General features: G+C 41.7%; 1 long non-coding RNA gene across 1 annotated transcript in view; it reads right to left on the bottom strand.

Annotated features, from left to right (window-relative positions):
- Positions 1-134: 134 nt before the first annotated feature.
- LOC118162685 overlaps positions 135-12,344 on the bottom strand; it is a 36,714-nt gene continuing 24,504 nt past the window's right edge. Inside the window, exon 3 of the long non-coding RNA XR_004748563.1 lies at positions 135-463. This is a non-coding gene — a long non-coding RNA (uncharacterized LOC118162685). The remainder of the gene's footprint in view (positions 464-12,344) is intronic.

The raw sequence follows: 12,344 nt of genomic DNA, 5'->3' as shown, positions 1-12,344 counted from the left end.
TTCCTTCCTTCCTTCCTTCCTTCCTTCCTTCCTTCCTTCCTTCCTTCTCTCTCTCTCTCTATCTTTCTATCTTTCTATCTTTCTATCTTTCTCTCTGCCTTGCCTTGCCTTGCCTTGCCTTGCTTTGCCTTCTCTTCCTTACCTTACTTTCCTTTACATTCCCTTACTTTACTTGTTCTTTCCTTTTAATTTCTGTCTATTTATCTATTGGCACCACCATTTCTTCTCTCTGGATTTCAGTGATAAGGTACCTTGGAAACAAAATCTATGAAAGGATATGAAACAAAAGGATTTACATAAATTATTTGATTGAGGAGGCCACTAGTTAAAGGAAGTACCACTAAATGCTTGACTTGTTTCATACATCTTTTACTGAGCATAAGTACTGCATACCGTGCTTAGTTGGTGTGTATCCCTGCTATGTTCTTCTATATTGTTCAGGTTTTGGATGAGGTAGGGATTCCTGTGGCAAGAGAAAGAGAAAGGCAATGTGTCAAAGCAAGTCCACACTGACAGACTTTTTAAAGATGAATCAATGTTTGAACTATATTTTTGCCTGATTTAGGGTACAGTTTCAACTTCTTCAGGGTTTAGAAACAGGAGAGATAGGCACAGCAGTTGTTGAACTATAAAAGTATGGTGTCAATGATTTACCTTTATGTTACCTTGAAAAGGTGTACAGTAATTGCAGTCTAAGAAAGAGTATGTTTTGTAAAAAGTTAGGTAGATAGTGATTGGAAACTACACAAGGCAGAAAATAAAATCCGAAGAAGACGCAATAGAAAGATGTTTCCCTTGCTCTGATTACACACCTCTGCTTTTTCACTTCCCATCCTACAACAGCTATTTTCTGCAGTCTGAGTCTGTTTAGCCATTAAAATATAAATAAAAGTAGAAAAGATTGGACTAGATCTTTTGATATTGCAAGCCATCAAAGACAAGAACTCTGGTGTTTTCTTTTTTAACAACCCAGCAGTTTCCTTGCAGTCTTCAGCTTTTGTTATAGCTTTGAACATATTTTTGATGAGGTTCTGGTCTCAGATTTGCTATGCATCACAACATCTAGCAACTACATGACACAGGAATGGAAACGTTAAAAGCAGATGATTCTTTGGAGTATTCTGACATGAATTTGCAGCATGGATAGATGTTTAATTCACAGATGACGTTTTTTTTTTTTTTTTTTCCCAAAAAAATAAATATCCCAAGGGAGGCAAAGGGACAAACATTTGATGATGAAGGTGTGATATAGAGATGAATTGTTTATAATCTATTGTTTTGTGTTTAATGTTTACTTGGCTCAGTCTAAGAGGATGAAGAAAGAAAAAGTGGCTGAAATGATTTCTGAACAGATTAAAATGAGGAACTATGAAAAATGAGAGGTGGAAGATTGAAAGGTTATCACTCCGTTCATTGCAGTCCCCTGAGAGAGGTCTGGCTGGATTCGGGGCCAGATGTTCGGATACTTCAACAATGAGCCAGTATGTGGAAAGAAGTTTGGCACCCAGCACAGAACACAAGATGTTATACAAACTTGTCTCCAAATAAGCAGCTGCCTCTTCATTTATTTCTTTTCAATTGTTTATTTCTTTCAATTGTCCAGACAGGTGACTGTGGGGAGCTCCAAATTCTGGAGGCCCACCTGGGCCATGAGGGAGGAGAGCCCTGTCACGGGTGCAAGTGTGCCCTGCTTCAGGATCTCCTCGAGCAGGTGGCTGGGCTGTAGAGAGAAATCGGCAGCCTGACGGAGTCTCGGAGGGTGACAGATAGAAGGTGTCACCCTGCCCCTGCTGTTGCCCAGCAACCCTCTCCTATGTCCCGACAAGGGGTAGAGGCTGCCCCCATTGAACACATGCAGAACAGAGGGCTAGACTGTCTGCAAGAGACAGGGGGCTGGACCCTTGTCTCCACTCGGAGCAGAAAGAGACGTCTGCCCCTGACACCCACGGCGCCACCTACCCCCACGGTGTCCCTGGGAAATAGATCCGAGGTTCTCAGGGAGGTTGTGGAAGAGGATGAGGGTCTGGACAGTAGTCCAAACCCAGGAAGCAACCCTGAGAAAAGAGTTGACAACCTTGATGAGGGAATAGTGTCTGCCCTCAGCAAGTACGCCGATGACACAAAGCTGGGAGGAGTGGCTGACACGCCAGAAGGCTGTACTGCCATTCAGTGAGACCTAGACCGACTGGAGAGATGAGCAGGAAGAAACCAGATTCGGTTTAATAAGAGCAAGTGTAGAGTCCTGCACCTGGGAAGGAACAGCTGGAAGTATCAGTACAGGCTGGGGGATGACCTGCTGGAGAGGAGCTCTGCAGAGAAGGACCTGGGGGTCCTGGTGGACGATAGGTTGACCATGAACCAGCAGTGTGCCCTGGTGGCCAAGAGGGCCAATGGGACCCTGGCGTGCATTAAAAGGAGCATGGCTAGCAGGTCAAGGGAGGTGATCCTCCCCCTTTACTCTGCCCTGGTCAGGCCTCACCTGGAGTACTGTGTCCAGTTCTGGGCTCCCCGGTACAAAAAAGACAGGGATCTCCTGGAAAGAGTGCAGCGGAGGGCCACAAAGATGATACGAGGCCTGGAGCATCTTCCCTATGAGGAAAGTCTGAGATACCTGGGTCTGTTCAGCCTGGAGAAGAGGAGACTGAGATGGGATCTTATCAATGTCTATAAATATCTGAGGGGTGGGAGACAGAAGGATGTAGCCAACCTTTTCTCAGTGGTTTGTGGGGATAGGACAAGGGGCAAAGGCCACAAAATAGAACACAGGAAGTTCTGCACCAACATGCAAAATAACTTCTTCATGGTGAGGGTGACAGAGCACTGGAACAGGCTACCTAGAGAGGTTGTGGAGTCTCCTTCTCTGGAGATATTCAAGGCCTGTCTGGACGCCTACCTGGCTGAGGATACTGCTCTGAGGAACCTGCTTTGCAGGCGAGTTGGACCTAATGATCTTTCGAGGTCCCTTCCAACCCCTACGGTTCTGTTTATTGAATTGAAAAGAGAATTATTTTACCAATATATTCATGCATGATATTCTGAAGAAAAAAAAAAAAAAAAAAAGTTAAATGCAAAGAATAGTCAAGACCATCCTTTCTTATGTTATGTAAGTAAGTAATGTTACCTCTAAGTAAGTATAACTATACAATGCCAACGAAGCAGTCAGCTCATGCATTCATCTGCTACTTGATACTTTAGGCAATTCCTAAACAAGCTACCTCTCCTGTGTAGTATTTTGACCCCTAAATATGTCAGCATAAGGCATATATATAAAGATATGCTGTGAGCTGACAAATTAATGTACACTTCTGCCCTCATCTAATTCAGGTTAATTGTCCAGGACTGATACAATTCAAATGCATTAAATTCATCTTATCTTTTTTATTTAGCCATCTCCAAATTAAGTAGCAAAGCTATTAATCTGGTTTCTGTACATAATCAGTACGGAGTGTGACTTTCAGAAAGTGATTCATGACACATATTTGAAATGTCTTTTTCAGGAAGGAATAGAAATACTTTTTGTTCTCCACTGACTAGAGAAGGAAGCTTACGTAGCAAGTTTAGGACAAGCTACTAATTTCTAGATGCTTAAATGAGATGAAGTGAATCTGGTAGCTTTGTACACCATTTTGAAGGTCAGACTGTTCCACTGTGCCCAGCTAACCAGGATGGGTAACAGCAACAGGAAGCGTATTGCAAAAATGTAGAAAAGTTTGTAACCCGAGTTCAAACTATGGTATCTGGCTATATTTAATAGCGACTTTCCTTCCTATGTGGTTGCTGGATTGTGCTACTTTGTCTCCATTGTGCTGATTAGAAATACATATTTTTCTATGTTACTCCAAATATTCCACTCTTGCACTTTAAACCACCTGAGAAATTTGATGCCCTCTGGTGTCTCCTGCACTTTCCCACAGTAACTGAATCTCATTAGAGCATCATAATATCACTATGCAGATCCACTGATGCAGCAGAATGCCACACTGGCTTTCCTGTGAATTGAATATTAAAATATTATTATTACTTGTGTCTGACAGTAACTGGTACTGCAGATATTTGTAGAAGCAGAAGCGTGAGAGACACATGCTGTTCTGTACTGGCCAGTTCCACTTATATGCAATAGCAGCAGTGGCAAATCCAACTCTCCAGATATAGTTTGAGCAAAATCATTCACACATTTGCTTTTATACAGTGCACCAGGTATGCAGTAACTATCTCTGCACATGAGCATAAGGTCTCCTCATATTGTTGCCAAGATGCTTTCATGAAGAACAAATAACAAAAGGTAAATGCAAGCTCACACTGTCTTTGCCCTATCAACTCAGGAAGTGTCAAGCAGATTTGGAGAATGTCATGTGTCCCTGAAGTCTGTCTTGAACACGATTTTTAAGAAGTGAATTAAGTATTGTATTTCATTCTGCTCTGTATTTCTAATTTGTGGCATGTGCAAAGCAGGGCAATAGCAGAACTTGTTGTTTTATTAGTTTTTCATTGGTGTTTAAAGAAAATATAAGTACATGTAAGAAGTATGAGCTTAAAATAATAATAAGAAGAAGAAGAATAAATAAACGTAGCTGTAGGCAAATTAGGCCCACTATATATAGTGCAAGGGTAAAGATAAAACCAAATAACTTTTTAGTTCTCAATGGAGGAAATAAATAAATAAATAAATAAATAATAATAAAAAAGTGAAGATCTTAAAGATCTGCTTTATGTTTTCCCGTGTGTAATTTTAGACTCATAGAATCATAGAATGGTTTGAATTGGAAGGGACCTAAAGCCCATCTAGTTCCAATCCCCCATGGCATGGGCAGGGACACATCGGCATGGGCAGGGACACATCCCACCAGACCAGTTTGCCCAAAACCCCATCCAGCCTGAAGCCTGACCTTGAGCATCTCCAGGGATGGGGCATCCACAGCTTCTCTGGACAGTGCCTCATCAACTTCATAGTAAATAATTTCCTCCTCATATCTGATCTAAATCCACCCTCTTTTAGTTTAAAGCCATTACCCATTGTTCTATCACCATATTCCCTGTCAGAGTCCCTCTCCAGCTTTCTTGTATGCCTCTCTCTCGGTAATGATATAGTCTCCCGGGAGCCTTCTCTTCTCTAGATTGAACAACCCTAATTCTCTCAGCATAAATTATTAGGAGAGGTGCTCCAGCCTTCTGAACATCCCTGTGGCACTCTGGAAAGGCTCTAGTATGTCCATGTCTTTATGCTGGAGGCCCCAGAGCTGAACCCACTACTCCAGGTGGGGTCTTATGACAGCATTGTTGAGTGTGGGGGGTGGGGGGGGGGAAGGTGGAAATCACCGCTCTTGACCTACTGGCTATGCTTCTTATGATGCAGCCCAGGATACATTTGACTTTCTGGGCTGCAAGCATGCACTGCCAGTGCAGGTTTAATATTTCATCAACCAACACCCCCAAAGTCTTTCTCCTCAGGGCTGTTGTCAATCCATTCACTGTCCAGATTATATTTATGCTTAGGATTGCTGCCAACCGGATTCAAGACCTTGCACTTGGCCTTGTTGACCTTCATGAGGTTCACACAGCCCCACCTCTCAAGCCTCTCCAGCTCCCTCCAGATGGCATCCTTTCCCTGCAGTATGTCGACTGTGCCACCCAGCTTGTCATCGGCAAACTTGCTGAGGGTACACTCAATCCCACTGTTGATATCAATGACCAAGATGTTAAACAGTGTCAGTCCTAATACTGAAGAACCATCAGTTCTAAGGAGATCATCTTCAACTACTGGAGATAATTAAAAATATATATAAAAATAAAAATAAAAAGATTTTTTATAACAGCTTGGTCTAATTTTTGAGAGCAAAGGAATATTTTGCAAATAGCTGAGAAAAAGTGTGGAAGTGAAGGCAGAAGAAAATCAAATTGTTAAGCGCCTCAAAAGAAGTTTTTGTGATGAGGAGAAAGCATAATTAAATCACACTGCAGTGAGGTTTTTATGGTTCTCCCCTCTCCCCAAACAAAAATGCTTATTTTCAGATTATTTATTCATCCTTTATCATTCATATCACTCATGAAAATGTTAAGCAAAGAAGAAAATAAGTGATGCAGAGCATAACTGTTCACTACCAACCAACAATTGTCCACCCAGTTCCCCCACCCAGCCAATTCCACCCTGTTTTATTGTTTAGCATGATGTCTTATCCTAGAAAATAGCCCTTTAGTCAGTTTGTGATCCACCCCAGCTCCTTGTGCACTCCCAGCCTACTCACTAGCAGGCAGCTTGAGAAACAGACAAGTCCTTGACTCAGTGTAAACACTGCCCAGCAATAACTAAAATATCACTGTGTTATCAACACTATTTTAATTAAAAATCCAAAACACAGCACCTTATGAGCTACTATGAAGAAAATTAACTCTATCCCAAACAAACCGAGGTATTATTATTTTTCCATAATTTTTCCTTTTCTTCTCAAAGTATAAATGACTGAACAGGAGAAAAATAGCAAAAACTATGTGCGCTTTTAGTTGTGAAGTGTGTTTTGGGTTTATTAACAGAAATATCAAAATTCCAAAGCATAGCATCATATAAGCCTCCATGAAGAAAATTAACTCTATTCCAGTCAAATCCATGAAAGTCAATATCCAAAAGGTTTTTCAGTGGAACTTCTAAATGCTTAGCCTGGATTTTACCGATGCCATTGAACCCCCTAGCACTGAAGGGGGGAATCTATAGGACCAGCTTTAGATAGATTTCACTGCAGACATTTTATTTAGAGCATTGCTGCAGTTCATCACACTTCCTGTGTGTGGTTATAGAGAATACTTCCAGAATAAATTGATAGGGCTTCATTCTATATCTATTGCACGGCTCTTTTTCATATATATATGTGTGTGTGTGTATACATACATTTACATATAAACATATATTTCAGGAGGATATAAATCAGCATAATGCACTGCTGCAGTTCTGTTGTCTACAACCTCATCACAGAATCACAGAATCATAGAATAAGAAAATATCCTGAGTTGGAAGGGACTCAAAAGGACCGTGGAATTCAATTCCTGGCTCCACACAGGACCATCCAAAAATAAAATCACGGAATCACAGAATCACAGAATCATCGAGGTTGGAAGAGACCTCCAAGATCACCTAGTCCAACCTCTGACCTAACACTACCAAGTCCTCCACTAAACCATATCACTAAGTTCTACATCTAAATGTCTGTTAAAGACCTCCAGGGATGGTGACTCAACCACTTCCCTGGGCATAAAATCTTATTTCTGAGAGTGTTGTCCAAATGCTTTGTGAACTCCAGCAAGCTTGGTGCTGTGACCAGTTCCTTGGAAGCCTATTCCAGCTCCTGACCACTCTCTCCATGAAGAAACTTTTCCTAATATCCAGTCTGAACTTCTCCTGACACAGCTTCAAGCTATTCCTGTGGGTCTTATTGCTGGTCAACGAGGAGAAGAGATCAGTGCCTCCCCCTCTAAAGGGTCTGACTCATTGTGTCTACTCTCCTACTATACTTGTGTGCATCAGGATAATATGTAGTCCCATTTCTTTATTAAATTTAAAAAGTAGATACTGTTGTGATTATTTTTATATATTTCTATATCAATTCAGTATTTAAGTGAACTCAGAACTTTTAGTTAAAGCCCTTTGCATATTTTATATCATTCAGTGACTCACTATATGGCACGCTAGAGATTTGTAATGTTAAGAAAGCACTAAAATTACTTCTATCAATTAGCAATATTATAGTAAAATGCCAGCTAAAGCACTGAGACACATTTCTCAGTACTGTAGGGAAAATTTAGACTGAAATGCTAAGAAAATGCTATCCCCACCTATTCTTGACTGGCAGATTTCTCTCTCTCTCTCTCTCTCTCTCTCTTTTTTTTTTTTTTTTTTTTTTTGCAAATAAAAAACAAAACAAACTCGAATAAAAAAGAATTCATTACCCTTCAGCAAAGAAGGATTAACTCAGGTTTGGAAATTTTATAACAAAAGAAAACAGGTAAAAGTAGGTGAACATGTTTAGATTAAATAGAAACCAATCTAAGTCAAATGTACCAAAATGACCCAAGAGGATTTTTTATATTTTTGAATATAGCCAAAACTATTCTGAGGAATTGTATGCCCTGTATTTGTATGTAAGATTATGGTTGAGTTGGAAATAAAAATAATAGCCCCAAAGAGTTACATCAATAGCAGGTGAGCTCTAGAACTTAAAATAAATATTATTTAACTGCACTCTGTGTGCATGGCTGAGCAAGGCTCTAATGTCACACTATATCTTGCAGTTACCATATATACTGTAATCTGCCGGTACTTTTAAAAGTAATCTGTTTTTTTTTTTTTTTTTTTTTTTGGTGCTCATGTGTATAACTGTTCATTATGAAGACTGATTCAGGCGGACTCCTATCTCTCTACTTGTGGGGTTTTGCCTTTGTCCCTAGTCACTATCATTGTGATGATATATCTAGGGGAATTTAGCACGGATCTCAAGTTAAGAGGTGTAAGCAATGGTAGCTCTACAAATATTAACCTAAAGATGGTCATGATGGTTATGTCTATACGCATAAATTAAATGTCTGAAACTGTCCTTGCTATGAGGCTGCTACTGACTAGGAGGCCTACCAACTGGGTGACTCTACTTATACCACATGGGGAGGAATAACCTCTAGCACAGTCTCCAAAATTGTTCCCAACAATCGCTTCAAGAGAGCTAACTGACCTGATATTATTCCCGGAATTGCCCTTGTAATTTAAACAATGTAGATAACTAATTTCCAGTACCTAGATATTCCTCAGAACAATTCTACATAATAAATTACATATGTTTTATGTAAGTTGCACTTAGGTTGGCAGTGATTTCCTCTGGGAATAAGTTTTATTGTTTTATTCCAAAATAATATCACTCACATATGACTAACTACAAACTTTCTGGATGTTCTTAAATGTTCTGTTTGTTTGGATGCATATCACATAAATGTTGTGGCAAGTAGGAAAAAAAAATATCCACAGTTTCTCAGCCAATGCAAACATATAGAATACCATGGATTTCAGCAGAAATTCAGCCAACTTCTGACTTAAAAAAAAAAAAAAAAAAAAAAAAAAAAAAAAAAAGACAAACTTCGGGAGATATCCAGAATTGTTTAAAAGAACTTAATTCAAAATGAGATGACTATAAGCTTCAAATTTTCTTGTTGATAATTAAGAGTCAAGAGTCAAATTGACCATCATTAAAGGGCAACATGATTTACATTCTCCCTCTTAGAGATTATTTACAGTAATTTCTTTGAACACTGTTCTCTGAACTGTTCTCTGCTTGCTTTACTCTAAAACTTAATTTGCCCGAAAGGCATTGGGAAAAAAAAAAAAAAATCTGAAATGTCAAAATGTGCATAGCCAAAGAGATGATGACAGCAGTTTTCAGTAGCATATTCTGCTATATTATTTCATTAAGAAACATACTTGGGGAAATGGAGAGATGTGGGAAAACAGTTTCTCCAAATATCCTGCAAGTCAGTGTGGTTGCTCTTTGCTTAGTATGTAAACTGCAGCTTTAAGCACAAACTTCCTTGCAAAAGTGGCTCATAATGGAGGAAAATACCGTGCTGGATCCAGCAGCTTCAGAGAGGCAAGACTGCTGCTGCTCCGTGTCTCTAGGTCCAACCAGTAGTGATCCTGAAAATCTGTTCCCAGGAGCTACATGTTCACAGAGCACAAATTTATACCACACGTGTACATAAAGGCACAGGCAGTCACACAGACTGTAGATGCACAGAGCACCCACACAAACACAGACAGCCCCATTGGTTTCATCCTGCTCTCCACTCTGAGCAGGATGGAGGGCTGTTAGTGAGAATATATAAACATATACAGGCAAAACAGACTCAGCCTAGGGAGATTAATTGTATTTTATTGCCTATAACTAATGGTCTATAACAGTGAGAAACTAAAAGCAAACTAAAAACATCCTCCCCCAGTCCACCCTCTTCTACATCCTTCCCCCGGAGGTGCAGAGAAACAGGGAATGGGGGCTGGGGTCAGTCCCTGACGCTTCGTCTCTGCTCCCTCACGGTCCCTCTCTGCCCCTGCTCCCCATGGGGTCCCTCCCACGGGATGCCGTCCTTCCCAAACTGAGCCTGCGGGGGGTGCCCACAGGCAGCAGCTCTTCAGGAACTGCTCCCACACAGCTCTGTCCCACGGGGTCCATCCCCCAGGAGCAAACTGCTCCAGCACGGGTCCCCCACAGGCGGTAGCTCCCCCCAGACCCCCTGCTCCTGCGTGGGCTCCTCTCCACGGGCTGCAGCTCCGGCCCGGGGCCTGCTCCTGCGGGGGCTCTCCATGGGCCGCAGCCTCCTCCAGGCCACATCCACCTGCTCCAGCGGGGGCTCCTCCACGGGCTGCAGCGTGGAGATCTGCTCCATGTGGGACCCATGGGCTGCAGGGGGACAGCCTGCTCCACCAGGGGCCTCTCCACAGGCCGCAGGGGAACTGCTGCTGCATGCCTGGAGCACCTCCTGCCCTCCTGCATTGACCTTGGGGGCTGCAGGCATGGTTCTCACTCCTCGCTCTCCCAGCTGCTCTTGCACAACAGTTTGTTTTTCCCTTTCTTAAATCTGCTCTCACAGAGGCCCTACCAGTGTCTCTCAGGGACTCAGCTCTGGCAAGCAGTGTGTCCCTCTTGGAGACACCTGAAACCAGCTCTTAATCTAATGTCAGGCAGTTTCTGGACTATTTTCACAGAAGCCACCCCTTCAGCCCATCTGCTACCAAACCTCTACCATATAAATCCAGTATAATTGCCCAGTGCCATCAGCTGAATGGGACCCTCCCAACCCCCACAAACTCAGCCCCTCTGTACTCTCACCCTCAGAGTTATCCCTGGATCCCAGGCCAGGTCACCTACTTGCTGGCTACTCCAACTTGATCTTTACTAGTGACTACAGACTTGCACACCTGCACTTTATCTATCTAAGGTACCACAGACACACAGGTCCTAAAACCCATGGTCTGAAATCCACTGCTGCAATCAGACCTACATTAAAACATGTACAGACCGATGATACTGATGAGGTATAGGACATGGCCATGCAAGCATATCAACAAGCAATTATTTACACTGACCTGCCCTTCTTAGCCCCTTTTTCTCCATTTTCTCACACTCTTTCCTATCTACACTACCTTGGTCCCTTCCTTTCCCCACCCTTGGTTTCTCCCCTGTACATCCCATAATTAGTGTTGTGTAATACTAAATTTCTCTTCCCCTGAATTCTGTAATGTGTCCCATACCCATAGGGCAGCAACCCTCTAAGTCCAAATGGTGCTCCAGCATTGACTCGCCTTGATGGATTTCACACCTGAACAGACAGCCGGAGGCATTCCTGGGACAGTACTGGGAGCGGTTTGCAGGTGTCCCTGCCTCTGAGTCCTTAATTTGGATTTCTCTCTACCACTGTGCTCATCTGGGCTTGTGCAGATGGAGAGTCGATAGGCTGATGGCACCTGGGATGGGCCTGGGAGCAGCCAGGGCAGGGTAGTGCCTGATCTTCCCTTCCTTCCATTGTCGAACAGTGTTCTGAGTGTGTGGAGATGAGCTTTTATAATATAATCTAACATTGCACATTCTTTGTTTCAATAGCTTTTCAAACATACTTTGCCCACTCTGGCTGATATGAACTTTGTACAATAAATATATGTTTTTTGTGCTTTATTATTTTTTATTTTTATTTTATTTATTTATTTATTTTTTTAAGATAAGGAGAAATATTACAGCTTGGTACGTTTATTTACTAAATACTTTTATTGTAAGATGATGAAGAGAAATAAAACTGGCCTGTGAAATAAAAATAAGAGGTTTTATCCAGCCAACTCTAGTATAAAATAGAACAGCATTTTCTAGCCATTCACTGCTTTGGTCCAGCTGGTATAAATCGAGATAACTCCTTTGAAGCCTATTTGTAGCAGATAATGAGCAATTTCAGTCTTTCAAGCAAAGAAGAAAGAGAAACAAGATGTTGAAAATGAAGGAAAAGCAACTTTTAGAATGTAATGCATCAGAGACAAGAAAGGCAGAGTCCAGGAACCTGATCCAGATGACAGTTGCATCAGGCAGTAACAGTTTCTTTTACCATTTCAAGGAGACAGTTCTCCAACTCAGGTGCTGTGGTAAGTACCAACAGCAGAATATCCAGTGTTATTTTCATGGCATACTATCCCCAAGCCCAAATAAGAATGAAAGACTGTGTTTATCAGTAAAGGACTTCTGTGTGTGCACATGCATGTTTGTTTTACTCCTTCCACTTCTGCTTAATGGCAACAAATTTGTTAACCACTGTCTTAACAGAAAGACCACTTGATG

The sequence above is a fragment of the Oxyura jamaicensis genome, chromosome 2 (assembly GCF_011077185.1).
Source record: "Oxyura jamaicensis isolate SHBP4307 breed ruddy duck chromosome 2, BPBGC_Ojam_1.0, whole genome shotgun sequence".
NCBI classification, from domain to species: domain Eukaryota; kingdom Metazoa; phylum Chordata; class Aves; order Anseriformes; family Anatidae; genus Oxyura; species Oxyura jamaicensis.
This window is presented reverse-complemented; position numbering and strand designations above follow the sequence as displayed.